The following is a 19,627-nucleotide window of genomic DNA, read 5'->3' as shown; positions in this document are numbered from 1 at the left end:
GTGTTGCGTCTTAATGTACGTTGTTACACTTTATAGTGACTGGAAAGGGTAGAAAGATTCATCAGATTAGAAAATGCTAATGCCACATGAAGATCATTAGATATAGCATCTTATAAAAAGAAACTGAGATTTGGATAGTTCCACTTCCAGGTAAAAATGTTTATATCTTGTGAAATGAAATAAAAACAATATCGTAACAGTGTAGTTAATTAATAAAGATACTATTACGTGTATTTCTGTATTGGCCCTGATATTGGTCATCGGCCAGCTGTATTGGTCTTCGGCTTCGCCTTATATATAATTAGGCCAATACAGAAAGCATCGGACCAATAACAAGGCCAATACAGAAAGACTCACGTAATAATATCATAATAATATACATCATGAACCTTTTTTCTTTTAAAATAATGCAATGTTGAAAATATTTTGTTTTATTTCAAGATCTATCCTTATACCCTATTTTAATTGGACGCTAAACTATATACACATAAATATATATATAGGTAGGTTTCATCAAATTCATTTTATTCCCATTAAAAAGGAGATGACTTTGTTACTTACAGATTATACAAATTTGTCATGTTGACGAACGTATAACTCTGTATAGACTGTATCTTGTTGTTATAAAGATATCTGGAATATAACAGAAAATATTCAATAGCAATTATAGATTGCAAATTTCATAAATCAAACAAGTAGAAACAAAAACTAAAGCGATATATGATGCATTGACAGAGTTATGCGTCACTTGCAATACCAACAGCACCCACTGTACCAATCATAGTCGAAATGTTACATTCTTGTATACGACACAACCGGTAAAAACTGACGACTTTTCTTCTATCTTATAAGGACATTAAACTGTGAAACACAAACCATATTGGTCCAATCCGTGATTATGACCTCATCCTAGTTAAAGCTTACTTATGTTGTGGCAATTTCATATTGTTCCAACTTGGAATTATTTAACAGTCATAATATAGCATCTTCTTTGGTCGAAAAAAAAACACATTACGACAAAAGAAGATGATTTTAGCTTCCCAATTGAAAGCTTTTCATTTTTAAACCAAGAGTTAAAATCATCACTTCGTAAATTTTACGGACGCCATCACTAGTTTGTTGACCGTACGCGTTATGGAATGTTCGTTATACAGATGATATCGGATATTTTCCGTATGTTGTTACTACAATCTCGTTCCCATTTCACGAATGTCACCTATCGAATTATATTATTTACCAGCTTGGTAACAACATGAGCAACCCGATGGGTGCTACATATGGAGCAGGATTTTTACCATTTGATGTGTTTTATCATTTGAATTTGCCATTTAATAAGGGACTTTCCGTTTATAATTTTTTTTGTGATTTTACTATTCGTCAATATACCCAATACGTACGGTTTATTTAACGGATAGTAGCTACAATTTTCATTAAAATTATTTTTTAATCTATATGCCGGATTTTGTAGAAAACGTTTAATAAATATGATTAAAACAATTACTGGTATCTTTCCATTTAGCAATTAGAAGCTTTTAGACGTTTAACACCTTTTATTACTTGCCTATAATAATTCGATGTTAAGCCCAACCCTTATTCATATGACCTATGTTTACCTTAATTCTTCAGTTCCCAAATGCGTAATCGAACATTGTGCATCGAAGGGAAAATTGTCGAACCTGGGAATTTTATCGCGGAAATGGTATGTGAATTTACAGTTTCTGCGAGAAAAGAAACAGAAATAAAGGTGCAGACAAGTTATTGTAAATTGAAAATAAAAAACGGAGATATGATCGGTCATTAAAATCACTGAAAACACCTCCGACGCAGGCAAAGTCAAACAGAAGTAGCATACAGTCTGCATAATGTTAACATTTCTTAAATATTCCAGATCACATGAAAATAAATCGCAACGTGTTCATTATTGTCAAAAATATGTTTATAAATTTATGGGTAGTGATCACCATCTTAGAAGAAATAAGAAAACAACTTCCTACAATTTAGTTTTATTCTTCAAGTGTATCCTTCATGGAGGCCCCGATTCAACAAACAATCATACAAACGTTATAACAAGTGTACAAAATCTGTTGGAGATTCTTGGCTTTGAATGATATGCCGGTTTTTGTTATATTTTTTTATTTACATTATTTGATAAATGTCGTCAAATATGTACGTTTAATATAAAGTAATTATCAAATACGTACGAAAACAAAAAGCATATGTTCATATCTACTTATATCTTGATAAACTCACTCTCTGTATCGGCAAAGTTCGGAAAGTAATCCCGATGCATAATTAATGAGATGAATAGGCACACAACACGATATGAATTATCAATAATTAACACTTCTGTAGTTTATGATAACAATCTAAATCTAGCGATATTATTGCTTATTTTTAGTACATATCTTTGATTTTAGCAGCTTTAAAACTTTTTCATAACTTTGTCAAAATCGTAGCTACTATCTCTTTAAGTGTTAGTAAGTCAAAGGTAAACACATTTTGGCGAGCTAATAGTAATGTGAGCCTCTTTTGAAATTGCGTGTATGGTCGCGAAATGAAAAAGATGACTGTGGAAGTTTGGAGAGTCTTCTTCTCGTTTTATTACAGCTTTTACTTAAATTACGTGTAGGAAAGATCAAACACTTTTTGTAATATACTATAGATTTTTTTTTAATGTAAAATTGTGAATTTGAATACAGATGAAGTATTAATTTTTAAATATTGTGTTACTTTACTATGTGAACAAACATAATATCATCAATGAATGTGGAAACATATGTAATGTGACCGATAACTTTAACTGAACATAACATACAAAGTGTTACTCTAAAGTATACTTGATAGAAAACCTAAAATACAACATAAAGTTTTTTTTGTTTTTTTGTTAGATGTAAATATATTTGAAAACTGAATAACGTGACGACATTTGATTATTATAAATGTCTTTTTCAATGGAAACAATAACTGATTTCAAATTATCAGTCATCAGTTGAAAATATGAAGCTTTCACGTATTTATACAGTAAATGACTGAACTCACGGATTCATATTTTTCGTTTCTAATATGTACATGTAAATTATTGTTTGAAAGATACAGTCACGAAATGATTTAACGTGTTGCTTGTAGTTAAATGATTTACTTTATATGAACATTGTATTCTTTTCGGTGTTAAAATTTTCAATATACGCTATTTAAAAAGAACGAGAAATAGAAGAAATATTTAAAAAGTTTTCGGGACGGATAAGAAGAAAATAACGTAAGTATACATTTGTATGTTAAAAACTTTTGTGAATAGCGTTATTCAAATTTAAAATTCTACCAGTGTTTTGTATTTACAATTGTTAGCAGTTGTAAACTCAATTCAAAAACAATATTTATCTAATATACTTACAGGGTATGAAACCTTGGTAGATTGATGAAAGCATGCGGTTTTATTGCAGATATTTCATTGAAGTTAAGATGCCTTAAAGATAGATAAAAAAAAGTTTGACGAATTAAAGTTAAGCATGTGCAACAGCTGTCATGTATACAGAGATGGACGCAATTCTTAGCCCATCGTGTTTCGACAGAACACATCCAGTCTTTTAAGTTTTAAAAGTAAAAAGCAATCGAATTACAAATAAAGAAGAAAAACAAAAAGAAATTGTTCAAGGCTGTTGAATTGCTTTTCACTTTATTGTTGATAAACTTAGTGCTGATGGTTTAAATCAATATGAGATTGCAATGAATGTTAACTGAAAACTTTTTATTAACCTTCTTTTCTAAATTCGCTGTTAAACAACTTGAATTATTTGACTTATTATAAGAATCCATTCTATATTATTCTTGTATTATTTTAATTTTAGTTTCTTCTGTACAATTTGGAAATTAGTATGGCGTTCATTATCACTGGTCTAGTATATAATTGTTTAGGGGCCAGCTGAGGGACGCCTCCGGGTGCGGGAATTTCTCGCTAAATTGAAGACCTGTTGGTGACCCTCTGCTGTTGTTTTTTATTTGGTCGGGTTGTTGTCTCTTTGACACATTCTCCATTTCCATTCTCAATTTTATATTCAGTCTACGTTGATTCGACGCCTAACTAGGTCTAATTAAGATAAAAAAGTAAACTCAAAACGAAATTACTTCGTTACTACAGATGATACAAATTTGTCATATTGGCAAACGTATTACTCTCTATAGATTGTATCATGTTGTAATGAAGATATCTGGAATATGTATACATATATGAAGTAGCAGTATTCAAAGTTGAAATTTCATAAATCGACCAAGAATCAATCCAAAAGAAGCTTGACCGATTAAGCATCACCCCCGATGTGAATCCACATTAGGTCAAAATGTTACAAGAATATGATACACACGATATAATTACAAATCTGACGACTAGTCTGAAAGCTAAGGACATAAAGCGAGACACACACATCGTATCGGGCCAGCGTATGATTGTGACAATCAAGTAGTGACTGCTTATTAATTTACTGCTAGTTTTGTTGTGTTAATAGTGATGTTTGTCTCTTTGGAATTTATTTGAATGTCGATGTTGACTGTAAATGAAGTTTTGTGAGTTCCTTCTGAATTGAAGTTTAGCATGACGTTCATATCCATTGCACTAATACACATTTTAATTGAGGGTCCAGCTTACACATGCCTCCAGGTATGGGATTGTGTCGCTGTGTTAAAGACAACAATCAAAACCAAGGAGTAAAACAAAGACTAAAAAAACCAAAGGACATTTACATCAACAGTTATGAATAATAAATAAGAAACAATAACAATAGTAATATCTTATGCAGGCCCTTTTAAATGTTGCTACAGAGAAACGGAAATTTGAAAACTAAAATCATCTCTTTCGTCGTAAAGGTTTGTGTTCAATGGTAATCAAAGATACCAGGATTATAATTTAGTATGCCATACGCGCGTTTCGTTTACATAAGACTCATCAGTGACGCTCAAATCAAAATATTTATAAAGCCAAACAAGTACAAAGTTGAAGAGCATTGATGATCCCAAATTCCAAAAAGTTGTGCCAAATACGGCTAAGCTAATCTATACCTGGGATAAGAAAATCCTTAGTTTTTCGAATATTCAAAGTTTTGTAAACAGGAAATTTATAAAAATGACCACATTATGGATATTCATGCCAACACACAACCGACCCCAATTGTCAATTTTTAGACGTTAGTCAATGTATGAGACAGACTTAACTATATCTTTTGAATCTGTTGTCATGCTTACTGACATTGATAAAATTTGTCGGCCTTATGTTTTTTTTTAACTAAAAAGCATTTGACGGCCATACACAACTATAGGAATCGAGAAAACACAAGAGAAACGTGAAATGTGAACAACGTCATGATTTTGTCCAAAATACATTAAATGATAGTGACCTGCTGTACACTTAATCATGGGTTACTATGCGTAAATGTACTGTTTATAATCAGAATAAAAAAGTTAAATCAATATTATATGGACATGGTGATGCCTCATAAATCTATTTTTTTCTGAATTCAGTGTTGGAAACTTGAATTAGCCGACATAATTCCGAGATTCATACTACATTAATACTAAGTAATTGTCGCCAAATTTGGTTTCATCGAATGCGTTTTATACGAGAAGAAATCGACAAGACCTATAGTTACTTACAGTTCATACAAATTGAGCATGTTGACGAAGGTATTACTCTCTATAGACCGTATCTTGTTAGCATGTAGATATCTGGAATATATTAAAATTTAATCGATGTTTAAATTTGATAAATCGACCAACATGACCAAGTAGAAATATGAAGGGGGTAAAATCTGGTGCATCGATACAGTATGCGTCTTCTGCAATGCACGCATCACCTGTTATCTTAAGACATATTATGTTAAAGTTTGTTCAATTGACTGGGCGGGGTCTAACCGGTTCGTCTAATAAGGAACAGTTCATCTATAGACAAGTTATTTGTTATATCATACATTCATGTCTTATATATATCCGTTTGGTGACACTGATAGGCGATTAGAAATCAAGAATAATTATGACGGTTTTCATACACTTCTTCAAATAAACTGTCCCTATGCAGATTAAAACGTAAGCTCCGCCCGATCAGTTGAAATAACATTTTTGCCAGATTAGAGGTCTTAGTAGTTAACATATTATAGCAGTAGTTTGTCAACACTGAGGTTATGTATGGCAGGTGTTCCGACTCCAGTTAATGACTAAGAATATCAGGTTTTTTTTTACAGAAAGTCGATGGTTTTCTTTGGCACTCCGTCTTACTCCATCAATAAAAACTGGCAGCCACAGCATAGACAACAGTGATGACAAAAGCGTTTACCAGCAATCATTCAGTATAAATTGTGCATGGTTGGTTACGAATTAGTACATTATAATCTTTTTCTAAATGTTGCATATTTCTTTGTTGACACTGAATTGAATATTGGGGTTCTTTTTATGTTCTTTCTGGTTGACTGACACTTCAAAAGTCTAAAGTCTGAAAAGACCAATTAATTTGCATGAAATCAACAATTGTATGACTTGTGTCTTAATTTTTCTTTACAAATTCTCATTTATATTATATTTGTAGGAAATTTACTCGATATATTCTCGACATTCTTAGTATGGTCTTAAAATCTCTTGACAAATTATAGACATTTGAATATTGTCTTGAAATTTCTCGACATTCTCAACACTCTTATTTTTTCTCAGTATGGCTTGACATATTCTGAACATTTTGAATTGTGTCTTAAATTACTTGACAATACTGAGTTTTGCAAATCATGACCAATATTCATGATATAACTTTAATCTTTATTTCTTTTTATATAAAGTTACATTTGTTACAACAAAAATAAAGGTTAGGCATGTAAAATAATTGAAAATCTGGGTATATTTTTACATATACAAATATGGCTATGAAATCTAAAGTATTAACAATACAAATATATGTTGATATAAAACAATTTAAATGTGGGTTTTAAAATAATTACAAATAGTGATTCCTAAATCTTATAAATAATAACTAAATGAATAAAACCAAGCATACTGTAGACATATTTAATTCTTTATTCATAATATTCAATTTTGATATAACAGTAAATAGTTATTGTAACTAAATGAAGTTTTTTATAATAGCAAAGTATGGTGGTATCCTAATTCTTCCAAGGATTTGTATATTCTGACTATACAAAACCTTGATTTAACAGAAAAAAGATTGTGTGATGTCATATGTTGGAATATATATCAAAAGTATTAAACGTGGACAGGATTTTTCCATAAAATTAAGGTATTCCACACCCTAGGGTACACGCAACTTTCATATGGAAAATTACTGTTTTACATCTAATCAGCCATACAACTTATCAGTTGACCGACCGTGCCACTGCAATTTGAAAAGTTTGTTGGTAGATAAAAATGAAAATCATCATTTTGATTAAAAAAAATGATGAAAAAAATGGATTTTCTTAATCAAAATCCATTTTCTTCATCAAAATTATGAAGTTAATTATTTTTATTAACAGAAAAACAAATTGAATAATTTCCCAAAAATGAAATGAAAATTATTATCTACTCCCGGGATAATAAAAAAACTGTATTTATAATAAAAGATATTTGTGAATGTTCTTATAAACGATTTAGGTTTTTGAATCAAGCTGTTATTTAGTAAATTTGTCATATTCCAAGTGAAAAAAAATAATTAAGTGTTTCATAAAAACAAATCAAAATTAAACTACATGGTGGGTTATTCAGGGTATTCCAAATTAGTTGCACGCAAAGGATATTTTTCTATCAGAATGAATCCTTGATTCTTCAAAATGTAGTTTAGCCATAATAAAAAGGAGTATATAACAGCAATAGAATGTCTTAAACAGTGCAGAATGAGTCTGTACACATTTAAGGCGAAATTTAAACGATTGAGATAGTGTCAAGACATATTTAAGACTGGCAGGAATGTGTCGGGATTAATTCAGACAGCTTCAAGACTGTCAAGAATGTGTCAAGACATATTAACACATTATTTAGACAGTCAAGAACATGTGAAGACTGATGGAGACATATTTTAGACAGTCAAGAATTGCTCGAGACTAATCCAAACTCAGATGATACAGGAAGTGTCGAGAAATATTTAGACAATGTTCATACTGTCAAGACACTTGTCAAGAAATTTAAGAACCTTATTAGACAAATTCATACTATGTAAACAAAAATTAAAGATTATTCAGACAAATAAAGAATGTCGAGTAAATATTCATGCAAATTCAGACAAAAACTGGTCTTTTCAAACTTTTTGACTTTTGTAGTGTGAGTAACTATACAATCAAATTTTACTGTTCCCAGAGTTTTTTGCCAACTGCTCAACTTGTGTTAATTATTTAGTATCTTACAAATTCAGTAAAATTAAGTCAGTGAATAAAAGGAAAATGATATAAAACAAAAACGCAAAATGAAAAAAGCATAATATAATAACAAGGCAATTCAAAAAGGGAAAGATCATTATGTTTACAATATCAAACACTATAAATCAACAGAACAAGTTATATTCCTGAATCAAAAGGGTAGTTTTACAAAACCTGATATTAAAGCTAGTCAAAGGTTGCACTGTGTAAATACCACGTCTCTATTGGTGAAATCTGTGATATTCATTGATAATTTGATTTGTTGACATACTGGTTCCCAGATATGATTTCTATGTTTCATCTCATAGAGACATTACTTGTTACTGTTACCAGTTTAAAAACATACTATTGCAGTTAAATAAAGAAATCTGAAGTGGGGAAAAAGTAAGGTAGGGGTAGTACATAATTTTAGTACTCGTTTCTCCAACAAAGATCAGGGCATATACTGTTGAAATATACCGCACAGCTCTTTAATTTGACCTATGAACAATCGAGAATATAATTTTTCACGAAACTTCATAGTATAAGTGTCACAGTTCTATATAGCTAGCCGTTTCTATGGGAAATTATATTTTCTATATTAACAGAAATGCAAACTAAACCTCCCATTTGTATGAAATTATAAAATGAATGCATGGCGTCCTTTTCACAAAAATTCTCTAACCGTAAGGTATACCGTTATAGATCATAGATTACATATATGCTAGGTTTCTGCAGTCGTTTTCGTATAACAAGTAGCGATAATTCGATTTTTTAACGACTGTGTGATACACTTTAGGATAGTGTGATATAAGGAAAAGACACAATGATTAAAATGTCGATCTACTTTGTGTAATTAGCAATACCACCAAATTTTCATTTTTTTTATTTCACTTTTGAATGGTCAACATCCTAGTATCATTATCCCATATTCTTGTCATTTAGAATAAGTTCGTTTAGTACCAGGTGTTATTTAGCAACGTCTCGATACTTATTGTTTTGAAATGTTATCTATACTCTTTAGCAAAAATACCACAGTAGTTTGGTAGTATCTAATAGCACACATCTGATTAAAATTAAATTTTAGTGATTTGTTAATTATTTGATAGATAAGCAATTCTAACATAAATATATGTGCTGGCGTTTAAACGTTTTATATCAAATATAAGTAAACACTACGTAGTCGGCTTTTTCAATAAACATTGACACACGCATCGCTGACGAAAATCAAGGAAACAACACACTACACATGATAAAGAAGCATTTATACAATGCTTGTTACATGTAGCACAATTTCCATCCTGGTATATATGATGAGTTTATTATGCCTGTTGATTTGAGATCATATTCATCATTTTTTTTTTCGTTTAACTTCAAATTTATTATGATCTCTACTTATTTTAAAATTATTTAAAAAAAAAATCGCCGATTTCTTTGTATACAAATGTTCCTAATTTAAATTTTGCAAAACAAATATATGTTTGTGTGTGTGTATAACACGAAAAATATCTTACAGACTTTCTAGGGATGTCAAATTACTGAAAACTTTGGAAGGAATATGTTCAATGACATTATAGCTGAGATCTCTGAAAAAAAAAGAAACTTACTGTATTATTAAGTTGTACAGTTCTGTTAATTGGGTATACAAAAAGTAAAATCACAAAAATACTGAACTTAGAGGAAGATCAATTGGGAAAGTCCATAATCACATGGCAAAATCAAATAACAAAACAGCATTTGGTGAAGGCATCAATTAAGTGCTATTGATAAACATATGATGTAAACAGCATTTGGTGAAGGCATCAATTAAGTGCTATTGATAATTTATTATGCGAAAGGCGCGTTGATTTAAAGCAAGTTTTTTGTTTTTAATTCGTTCTCTTACACCCCGTTTAACAGTTGTACGAAATTGATCCAATCTTCATTTGAATCGATCTTCAAAAGACCAACTCGCGTTTATATTTGAACAAGCAAGGTCGATCTTATTTAATCTAGTGCGTTTACACTGCAACTTAAAAAGAAACAGTTTGATCTTATATCGTGCATCTTGAAAACAAATATTCGATTAAAGATCGATATAGTTCGTTTACTTTTCATTCAAGTGTTATCGGAACCTTATATTATACATCCTAGATTGGTTAACATACTCCAACATATTTACGGGTTTAAGTCAGGTTGAAAGAACAGATTTCAATTTTTAAAGTTCATCAAATTGCTTTGTTATTTATTGTAAGGTATGGCGCCCTATATATCTTAACATTCCAGAACTGAAGAAAATCATTTGAAAAAAAAGTATCAAATTGATGATTTATTTATGATAAAAATATGTCTGTTTATAGAAAATAACTATATATTTGTCTTAATCTGTGATAAATTTTGATTTTGCTTAGAGACGAAAAAACTGACATTTATCGCATTTTTTCTCGGTTTCTATTAATTTTTGTTGAAGGCCGCGTAAGAATATAAAAGAAATCATACAATCAACTGATGAACGGTGCACCGAATAAAAAGTATTTTGAATATTCAACCATCATAATATCTTTAACAACTAATTTCAACTTTAAAAAGAAATAGCAATGATTGTCTGATTGAAGACAAATGTATATGATGTGCCCTACTCTTTCGAATTTCGAACTAACCATGACATTCAATGCTCATTGACACTTTTGCATGGTTAATTGTGTGTGTCACGTACATGTACACATTTAAATTTTTAACTTGTAGATTGGCGTTATGAATAGAGTTATTCATATTGTTCATGTTTGTCTGTGAACATCAAGTGCCACTGTGGGTTGCAGATTGGAGATCGGAACATTCACCAAATTGCAAATACTCAATTGGAATGCAACTCTTATATACATACAATGGCCACCAAACTTTCATATATTTTTCGTCAACAGCAATAACAAAAAGTAGGCAGGCAGTTGGAGGTGCCAAAAAGTAGTATCTGTATAGTCTTTATGAGGTCATAATAGAACATTCACACGTTGATTAAGTGAAAATTATCAATAAGTCAGGCAAAGGACCAATCGTGTAAGAATTAGAAAAATTGCTTTAACAACAATCAATAAAAATATATTGTGTAGAACATTTGTCGTCCTGATAATACATGTTTATAATTGGTTATCAAAAGTCCCAGGCTTAAAATTTGATACGCAAGACGCGCGTTTCGTCCACATACTATGCTCAGATCAAAATAATTATATTACCAAACAAGTATAAAGTTGACAAGCATTGAGAACCCAAAATTGATAACTTGCAATTAATATTGTTTCCCTTTTTTTGCAAAATGGTAAAATGCTTTTTTTGAATATGTAAAACGTTCTTAATAAAAAAAAAATGTATATACTTACAGGCTGTACGTATCATTTGGTAAGACTGGTATATATCCAAACGATTTTAAAGTACAGTTTACAAAGAACCCTTCTGATATATCCTTACAAATACAAGTCGATGGGCATGATGTATTTACTACATGTAGTTGAGCACACACAACAAGAACAGCAAAGAGAAAACTGATTCCATTCCTCATAATAATAAAATACCTGAAAAGTAAACTAATCAATACATTTCATTTCTATAGAAAAAAGTAAAGTCACAAAAATACTGAACTTCGAGGAAAATTCAAAACGAAAAGTTCCTAATCAAATGGCAAAAATCAAAAGCTCAAACATATCAAATTAATGGATAACAACTGTCATACTTCTTACTTGAAAACATTTTGTAAAATTTTATATTGATCAATCAATGTTAACTACTTTGAACACTTTTATTACAATAGACGATTTCGTGAATGATTATGAAGGAATAGTTTATTGTTCAGACTTATATATAAAAGATAATGTTAAGATCAAAAGGGCCTTTAAAAACTAAAAATTCATTAACTAGTGGTGGGCTGAAATTGACGCAATGTTATGTTCAATATTGAATATATAAATGAGTATTGCGCAGCTATATGATCGACACACCGTATGAATCATTGTTATTAAAACTAATTTGCAGATTTTTAGAATCAATTGTATGGTGATCTTGACGATTTTTTTATAATGTTTTTCATGAGATTAATTGAAGCAGCAAATTCTTTATAATACTGGAAATACTTACAGACGTATATTATGAAATAATTGACATACCCCCAATAGACAACGGAACAATTTCATTGTTTAAATTAAGTTACATGTATATTTTCCTTTGGATCTGTTTTATTTTGTATAGAAAGAATTTTTATGTGTAGTCTATTTACTAAAAGGTTGTATTTTAATATATTTACGGTTATGGCAATCAGTTTTCAGGAACCAATGTAACAAAAGATAGGCAATCGAAGAAAACCGATGTCAATGCATTGTGTTCGTTTTTACATATGGCTCACTGTATTTCTTTCATTCTGAATACCACAGCTAGGTTTTACCCATGCAAACAAAAAATAGTTTGTTAGTATTTCTCAGCAAATTGTGAAAAAAATGTTTTATCTTCGATTTAGAATTTCATTAAAATATCTTTGATGAAACGAAAAATGGTTTACCTGTTAATACGTTTCAAATTATATTTGTATCCACGATGTTTTTATTGAAGATGCTTGTGAAAGTATACTGAATGTGTTTGAATTGTGGCAAACGTGGAGTATATAAAACGGTATAATTAGCATACTATATAAATTTAGTTGTGATTAATATTCAAAGTGGCTGAACTGTTACGAATTGAAAACAAAGAAACTTGAAAATAGAAACTTCCGAAAAACAATCGTACAGAACAACATACTTAATTAACACGGACATAACCGTCCTTCATATAGTTGACACATTTTATTTCTCTCCCATAGCAATGAGATATTAATGAAACAATGTTTAAGAGTAAAAAGTATGTTTGGGCAAAATATTTAAAGACCAAGACAGACAACAATTATCCAACAAAATGCAAATATCAACAGGTCACTACGTAAAAATGAAAATAAAAATGGCAGTCGATTTTTGAAATCAGACTCAACATGTGTTCTATAGCTATGTAGCCACTACTGATTGTTTAACCAGAATCACTAATTTGAACACGGAAAAACCGGCACATAATATCTTAGGAAACGATTTCAAAATGATAACGGTCAAAGACTAATCAAACAAACACTTACTCAAATTTTAATTTGTTAAAATTGAATGAAAGTGATATCGTGAGATTGAGTATAACGTACTTACTGTGTTTCGTTCAAAACAGATGATGTCTAAATGTTAATATAAACTCTGGTATATATAATTAGACAATTTGCTTCTTTACAAATCAATTGTTATAGGAACAAATTAATTACATCAGGATATGTACTGAATAGGCTAAAACATTTTGAAATTATGAACATATGTGCTACTTGCTGAAGTTGTCCTTAGCAAAATTCTCCGACATTATCTAAATTTTTCAGTAAATGTACAGGAATAAAATTAGACCGTTGTTAAAACCATGGCAACATTTACGCTTCCTCTGTATGAAGTGTTTATATTTGACTAACATCATGTAGGAGACTTCAAATTTATTCCATGCTATCTCAAAATATTACAATTTTGATTAACAACCTCATATGATTTACTAGTGTTCATTGATTATATATCTAATAAACAACAAGATTCTTGTTATGTTAGTTTTAAAAGAATTGTAACTTCTTACCTATTTTCACACTGAGATAATCGCTTGGTGGTAGTTATAAAGTTTGTTAGGTATCATTACTATACTTTTTCTGTCAGAGCACTGTAACTATTGACAAAAAACACGAATATAATTGTAGTTGTATAATTTAGATTAGACAATTGATAATTTAATTGTATTTATTTTGATTATGCTTTATACGTTACTTACAACTCTGAACGATTATAAAAAAATCAATACCATTCATACGTATAGTGATAAGCCTTTGTTAACTACAAATTTTAATATGTTTAATTATATATTGCCGATGTTTTTATGATAATGTACAGGACACATTGTCAAATTATTAATATCGTATACACAGATGACATGTTATTTGTAAATACATTTCAATCGATCGGTAATTAAACATTGTCCTTTATTATGTGTATCATACAAATGACACAGTATGCCATGCAAAGGATATACAAGACTGGTATAACTATTACCAGTACTTAGAAAACAAAAAGTGCAAAAAAACCTCTAAAATTAAAGCAAGAACAATACGAAACCCTTAAAAGATAGAGGTTATCTCAAGGTCCCCAGACAGATAAGAAGATCCTGATCTACATGTTGCACTTGTCGTGGTGATCCTCATAAGAAATACAAACCTCGGAATATCGTATCAACTGGTATAAATATACTCAGTATTCAGGTGTTGGAATGCTGGTACAAAGAAATAGAAACTTATCTGCACGTACCCATTGAAGATCAATCAATGAATCAATATGCTTTGTTTTAATAAATATGTAGAATCAAAAGAAAATGTCCATCGTTACTTTAAAAATGTTCTTCAGGGAAGCAATAAGAAATTAGAAATCGTTCAGTTCATAAAAGGCCGGTGATCAATGTGGGAATTATAAAACTTTAATCGTCAAATATAGTATACAGCTATTTCAAACATAATTCGATTCATAAATATGAGATTATTTTGATCGTCAAAATAAAACATGGTGCAGTTTTGAAGAAATCAAGATCAAAGGTCGCATGTCGTTTTGAAGGAAAAACAAAATTGAATATCTAACTCCAGTTTAATATTTTCACACCAGAATGATTCGTTATTTACTTTTTCATTAAAAAAAAAATGGAAACCTATCATTGAATAAGTTTTCCGAGTACACGTTTGCGACTTTCCGAAAAGAGGGGTAGTTTTCAGTTTGAAATGATGTATTTTTTCAAGTCATAGAAAGTCAAAACATTCAAAGATTTATAGAAAATTATGAACAAATATGTATTTATTAATATAACCATATAGTATAAATCAATGAAAGTCTAAACTAAAGTTTTATACATTACGTCGAAATATGACAAAGTGGCAACAACAATTATATCAAAACAGACTGATAATTCAGTTTTAATGATGTTATGACGATTTCTATGAAATAAAATGAATTTATAGGTATGTAAATCATTGTAAAATAGACTAAAAACTTTAAAAAGTCGTGTTGTATGATAGATCAGCCTTTTATTCGTTTGAAAATGGAGAAAGTTTCGGTTATTCAATCCCAATTAAGTGACGCAAGATGATAAAAAAATCTATACATGTCGTGTATCAAAGCACTAAATATATGTATCTTTAATCAGTAATTCAAACTTAAATTGACTTTTGTAATGTGGGAACATTACTACGATGTCCTGACCCTTGGTTTCAATACATATGTTCGTAAATGGAATGTTTAGCAAATCTCGAATCTCAGTATTGGTTCAAAGTGTTTAACAAAGCACTACATAATTCTTAAGCCACGAACCCTATAATGATATTGCAAATATGAATGTTAAACTTCAGACATTTTACCTGTTGTGCATCGGAATAGAGTGGTGGTCAAATGATTGTGTACCACATGTAGCGAAGTTTTATTTAGCTTCATTGCAAAATATACTCCTATCATGATTTTCTTGATAGAGGTTTTCTGCTCACAAGGAAGCTATTAAACCAAGAGTTCCAAATGGTGAAGTTAAAATCACCCCTTCGTAAATTTTACGGACGCCATCACGAGTTGGTTGACCGTTATGGAATAAACGTTTCGCAAATGATATCGGATATGTTCCTTACGTTGTAACTACAATCCCCTTCCCTTTCATGAATATGACCTACCGAATTAGACTATTTACCGGATTTGTAATCACATAAGCAACACGACGGGTGCCACATGTGGAGCAGGATCTGCTTACTCTTCCGGAGCACCTGAGATCACCCCTAGTTTTTGGTGGGGTTCGTGTTGTTTATTCTTTAGTTTTCTATGTTGTGTCGTGTGCACTATTGTTTTTCTGTTTGTCTTTTTCATTTTTAGCCATGGCGTTGTCAGTTTGCTTTAGATTTATGAGTTTGACTGTCCCTTTGGTATCTTTCGTCCCTCTTTTTTTTGGCCATATAAATCTATAAATGAAGGAAATAAAACAAATATAACATCAGTGCACCTCTATGATAAATATCAAAAGACCCCTGTCCAGGAGGGAATGTCTTGTTCTACTTCTTGCAACTCAAAATATCTCTAAACACAAGTCACGAAAAAACCCATCTCTGATCGACTCCATACACTTGCCATGATCACACGACTGACTGTAGTCTGAGTAATGTTTCCGATTGTCGCCGTCGTTATGCGCTACAATCTGGTTTGTATAATTGATATGATATGTGAACAATGGTTATCATTTTTATCGCACTACTGATGGTAAATAAAATTTGCTCCTGTAAATGTCCTTGTAGTTCAGAATAAAGTTTTAATCCAAGTAAAGGTTTACAGTGGCTGTATGACAAGTTAGCTTTAAACAGCCTTTACTTGAATATACTTTTAAGAGAATGTAATTCATTTCCTTGGTAGTATTTGAGTACTTTACTGTTGTTCATGTTTTAAACAAAAACTGGGGGACTTCCAAAAAATTCAAAAATACTTAAGTTCGGTTGTGTCAAAAGTATCAATATATTACAAATTGGTATGGAATATATATTAATAGCAAATTTTCTGACATATTCTGATACACAGTATTTAATGGTCTTATACTGGAAAAAAGATGTTGCTAGTGTGTTTGGTAAAGGCAGAGCTTAAAGGTAACATAATTCGTGATATGGTTAATAAAAACATAATTTGTGTCTATTTCATTCGCCCTTTCTTTCTTATAATTCAGTACATGTAACAAAATTTAAATGTCCACGTTCGACACTCAGGTGTTACAAATGGAACATGAACACGAGATAACCTCTGTTTTTTTTTTTGTTAGGTTCGTCTTGATCTGCGATCTGCGGACTGTTTTGGGTAATCAGGGGTGCACTCCTGTTTGTGAAGTCTGAGCGAAAGGTATCAATTGAGATATGAGTCCATTATTATATGGCCCAGAGAATATAGTACATTTGAGACATGGGCAAATTGACAATTAGAAGTTAAAGTCGTCCTCCAAAGTTTGTTATATATTTTTGTTGGTAGTCGTCAATCTGTGACAATGTCATAGAAAAGATAAAGATATGAAAATTTAACACTATATTTAAGGAATTAAACTGAATGTTTGCTTCTTTGAAATGTTAAATTCAAGTTTTAACGGACTTTGTAGTTTTTCTTATCTTTTGGAGATTTTATTGAATCCTCATTTCTTAAATAAACAACTGAACAACTGATTTTGCCTCTTGTATAACTAAACCTATATTCACACAAGATCATAAAAAAAATAACTGACACCCGAATAATTTAAACGGAATAATACAACATAAATAAAAACAAGTAATATCAAGTCCAACATATTTAAGCCCAATCATAGACGGGACACAACTATCCCGATTTTTTTAAGTTAATGATTAAATAGCAGATATTTTTGAAAGATTAAGATACATTGTTTTAAATAACCTCATCAAAACTTGTGTACATTGAAAGAAAATAAGTAGTTTTATCACTTTATAGTAGTTACAATATAATCCATTCATCAGCGCATTTATTGTACGATATTGGAATCCGGTAAAACACAAAATGTTCCCGTTAACAGAACTTCTAAACTCCATAATTTAATGCATAAAGCATTGTGTGTGTTGTTTGAATAACATAAAAAAAAAGATATTTGTAGGCAGCTTTTGAATAACAAGTAAAACTGCATGCCACTTATGATATGCATTTGTGGTAAATTTACTGGCTAAAAGCTAAAAAGGAAGAGAAAAACTGCACCATACTTCTTAAATTAGATTAAATGTTCTAGGACTGTGCCGATTCTTAGTCATATACTATAAAGTGAACCTAAACTCTTTTAATATTCGAAATTTTCCTATTCCGTCACCGCATTAAACGTGAAATGCACAATTAGTAGTTAAAACCATTTATATTTTTCTTCGTATTTGAATACTTGAATTTCATAAAATAAGCAAATGACATTAACATTTTTTCTTTTCTTTCCTAAACATGAAAAATTATTTAGCAATCAGCAAATGGTCTTTAATACTTATAAACACGTATTAATATACCAGCATAAGTGTTTCGTATTACTTTATATGTTCACTTCTGTGCTCGTACTATGCATATCAAAATGATCTTTTTTGTAAAAATTATTTCCGTACTCCATGACTAGATACATTACACCAAAATATTTTTATTTTCCTGTATACGTTATCTAATATCGTGACATTTTGTCTAATGTTATGGTTGTCTTTCTGATATGGTTGAACATCGCATCCCTTATTTAAAAATTGTTTATGGACATTGTGTAATTGATCAAAATTAATAGCTCTATGCTGTTCACTTGTTTTTGTTAATATCTCTTTTGATTGAGAAAAGACATTTAAATTTCTGTCTTATAGTGCGTTCTTCTATGTTGTGACGTTTAACTGTTGTTTCAGGTAAGGGTGGAGGCTATTTCCTATTTTTTTTCCAACCCGCTAAATTTGTTAGCACCTGTCCCAAGTCAGCAACCTGATGTTCAGTGGTTGTCCTGTGTTGAGGTGGTTCGTAAGTATTTCTCGTTTCTCGTTTTTCATATAAATTACACCGTTGATTTCACTGTTCATTTGATTTTACACTAGTAATTATAGTGCCCTTTATAGCTTGCTGTCAGATCTGAATCAGGGCTCCGAGTTGAAGATCGTACTTTGACCTATAATATTTTACTTTTACAAATTGTGGCTTGGTCGGAAAGTTGTCTCATTAGCACTCATAACACATATTTTTCTATTTAAACCACATGTCGCCTTTGAAACAACAATGTTTCTAGACATTAAGTGAATGTATTTGATAGACTACCACAAAAAGCTATGCGAATTCATTACAGGAAAATAAATAAATGCAAAACACTGTCGAGTTTCATATAACATGTGTTTTTCTATGTTGTGATGTAATGCTCTTGTTTCAGAAAAAGGGAGAAGGTTTGGTACCATTAGAACGTTTAATCCCGCTGCAAATGTTTGCACCTGTCCTAAGTCAGGAATCTGATGTACAGTAGTTGTTGTTTATGTAATGTATACGTGTTTCTCGTTTCTCGTTTTTTTTTATATAGATAAGACTGTTGGTTTTCCCGTTTGAATGGTTTTACACTAGTAATTTTGCAATTTGGGAACATTTATAGCTTGTTGTTCAGTGTGAGCCAAGGCTCCGTGTTGAAAGCCGTACATTGACCTATAATGGTTTACTTTTTTTAAA

The sequence above is a fragment of the Mytilus galloprovincialis genome, chromosome 6 (genome assembly GCF_965363235.1).
Source record: "Mytilus galloprovincialis chromosome 6, xbMytGall1.hap1.1, whole genome shotgun sequence".
Classification (NCBI taxonomy): domain Eukaryota; kingdom Metazoa; phylum Mollusca; class Bivalvia; order Mytilida; family Mytilidae; genus Mytilus; species Mytilus galloprovincialis.
The sequence above is the reverse complement of the archived record's forward strand: the minus strand, read 5'-3'. Positions refer to the sequence as shown.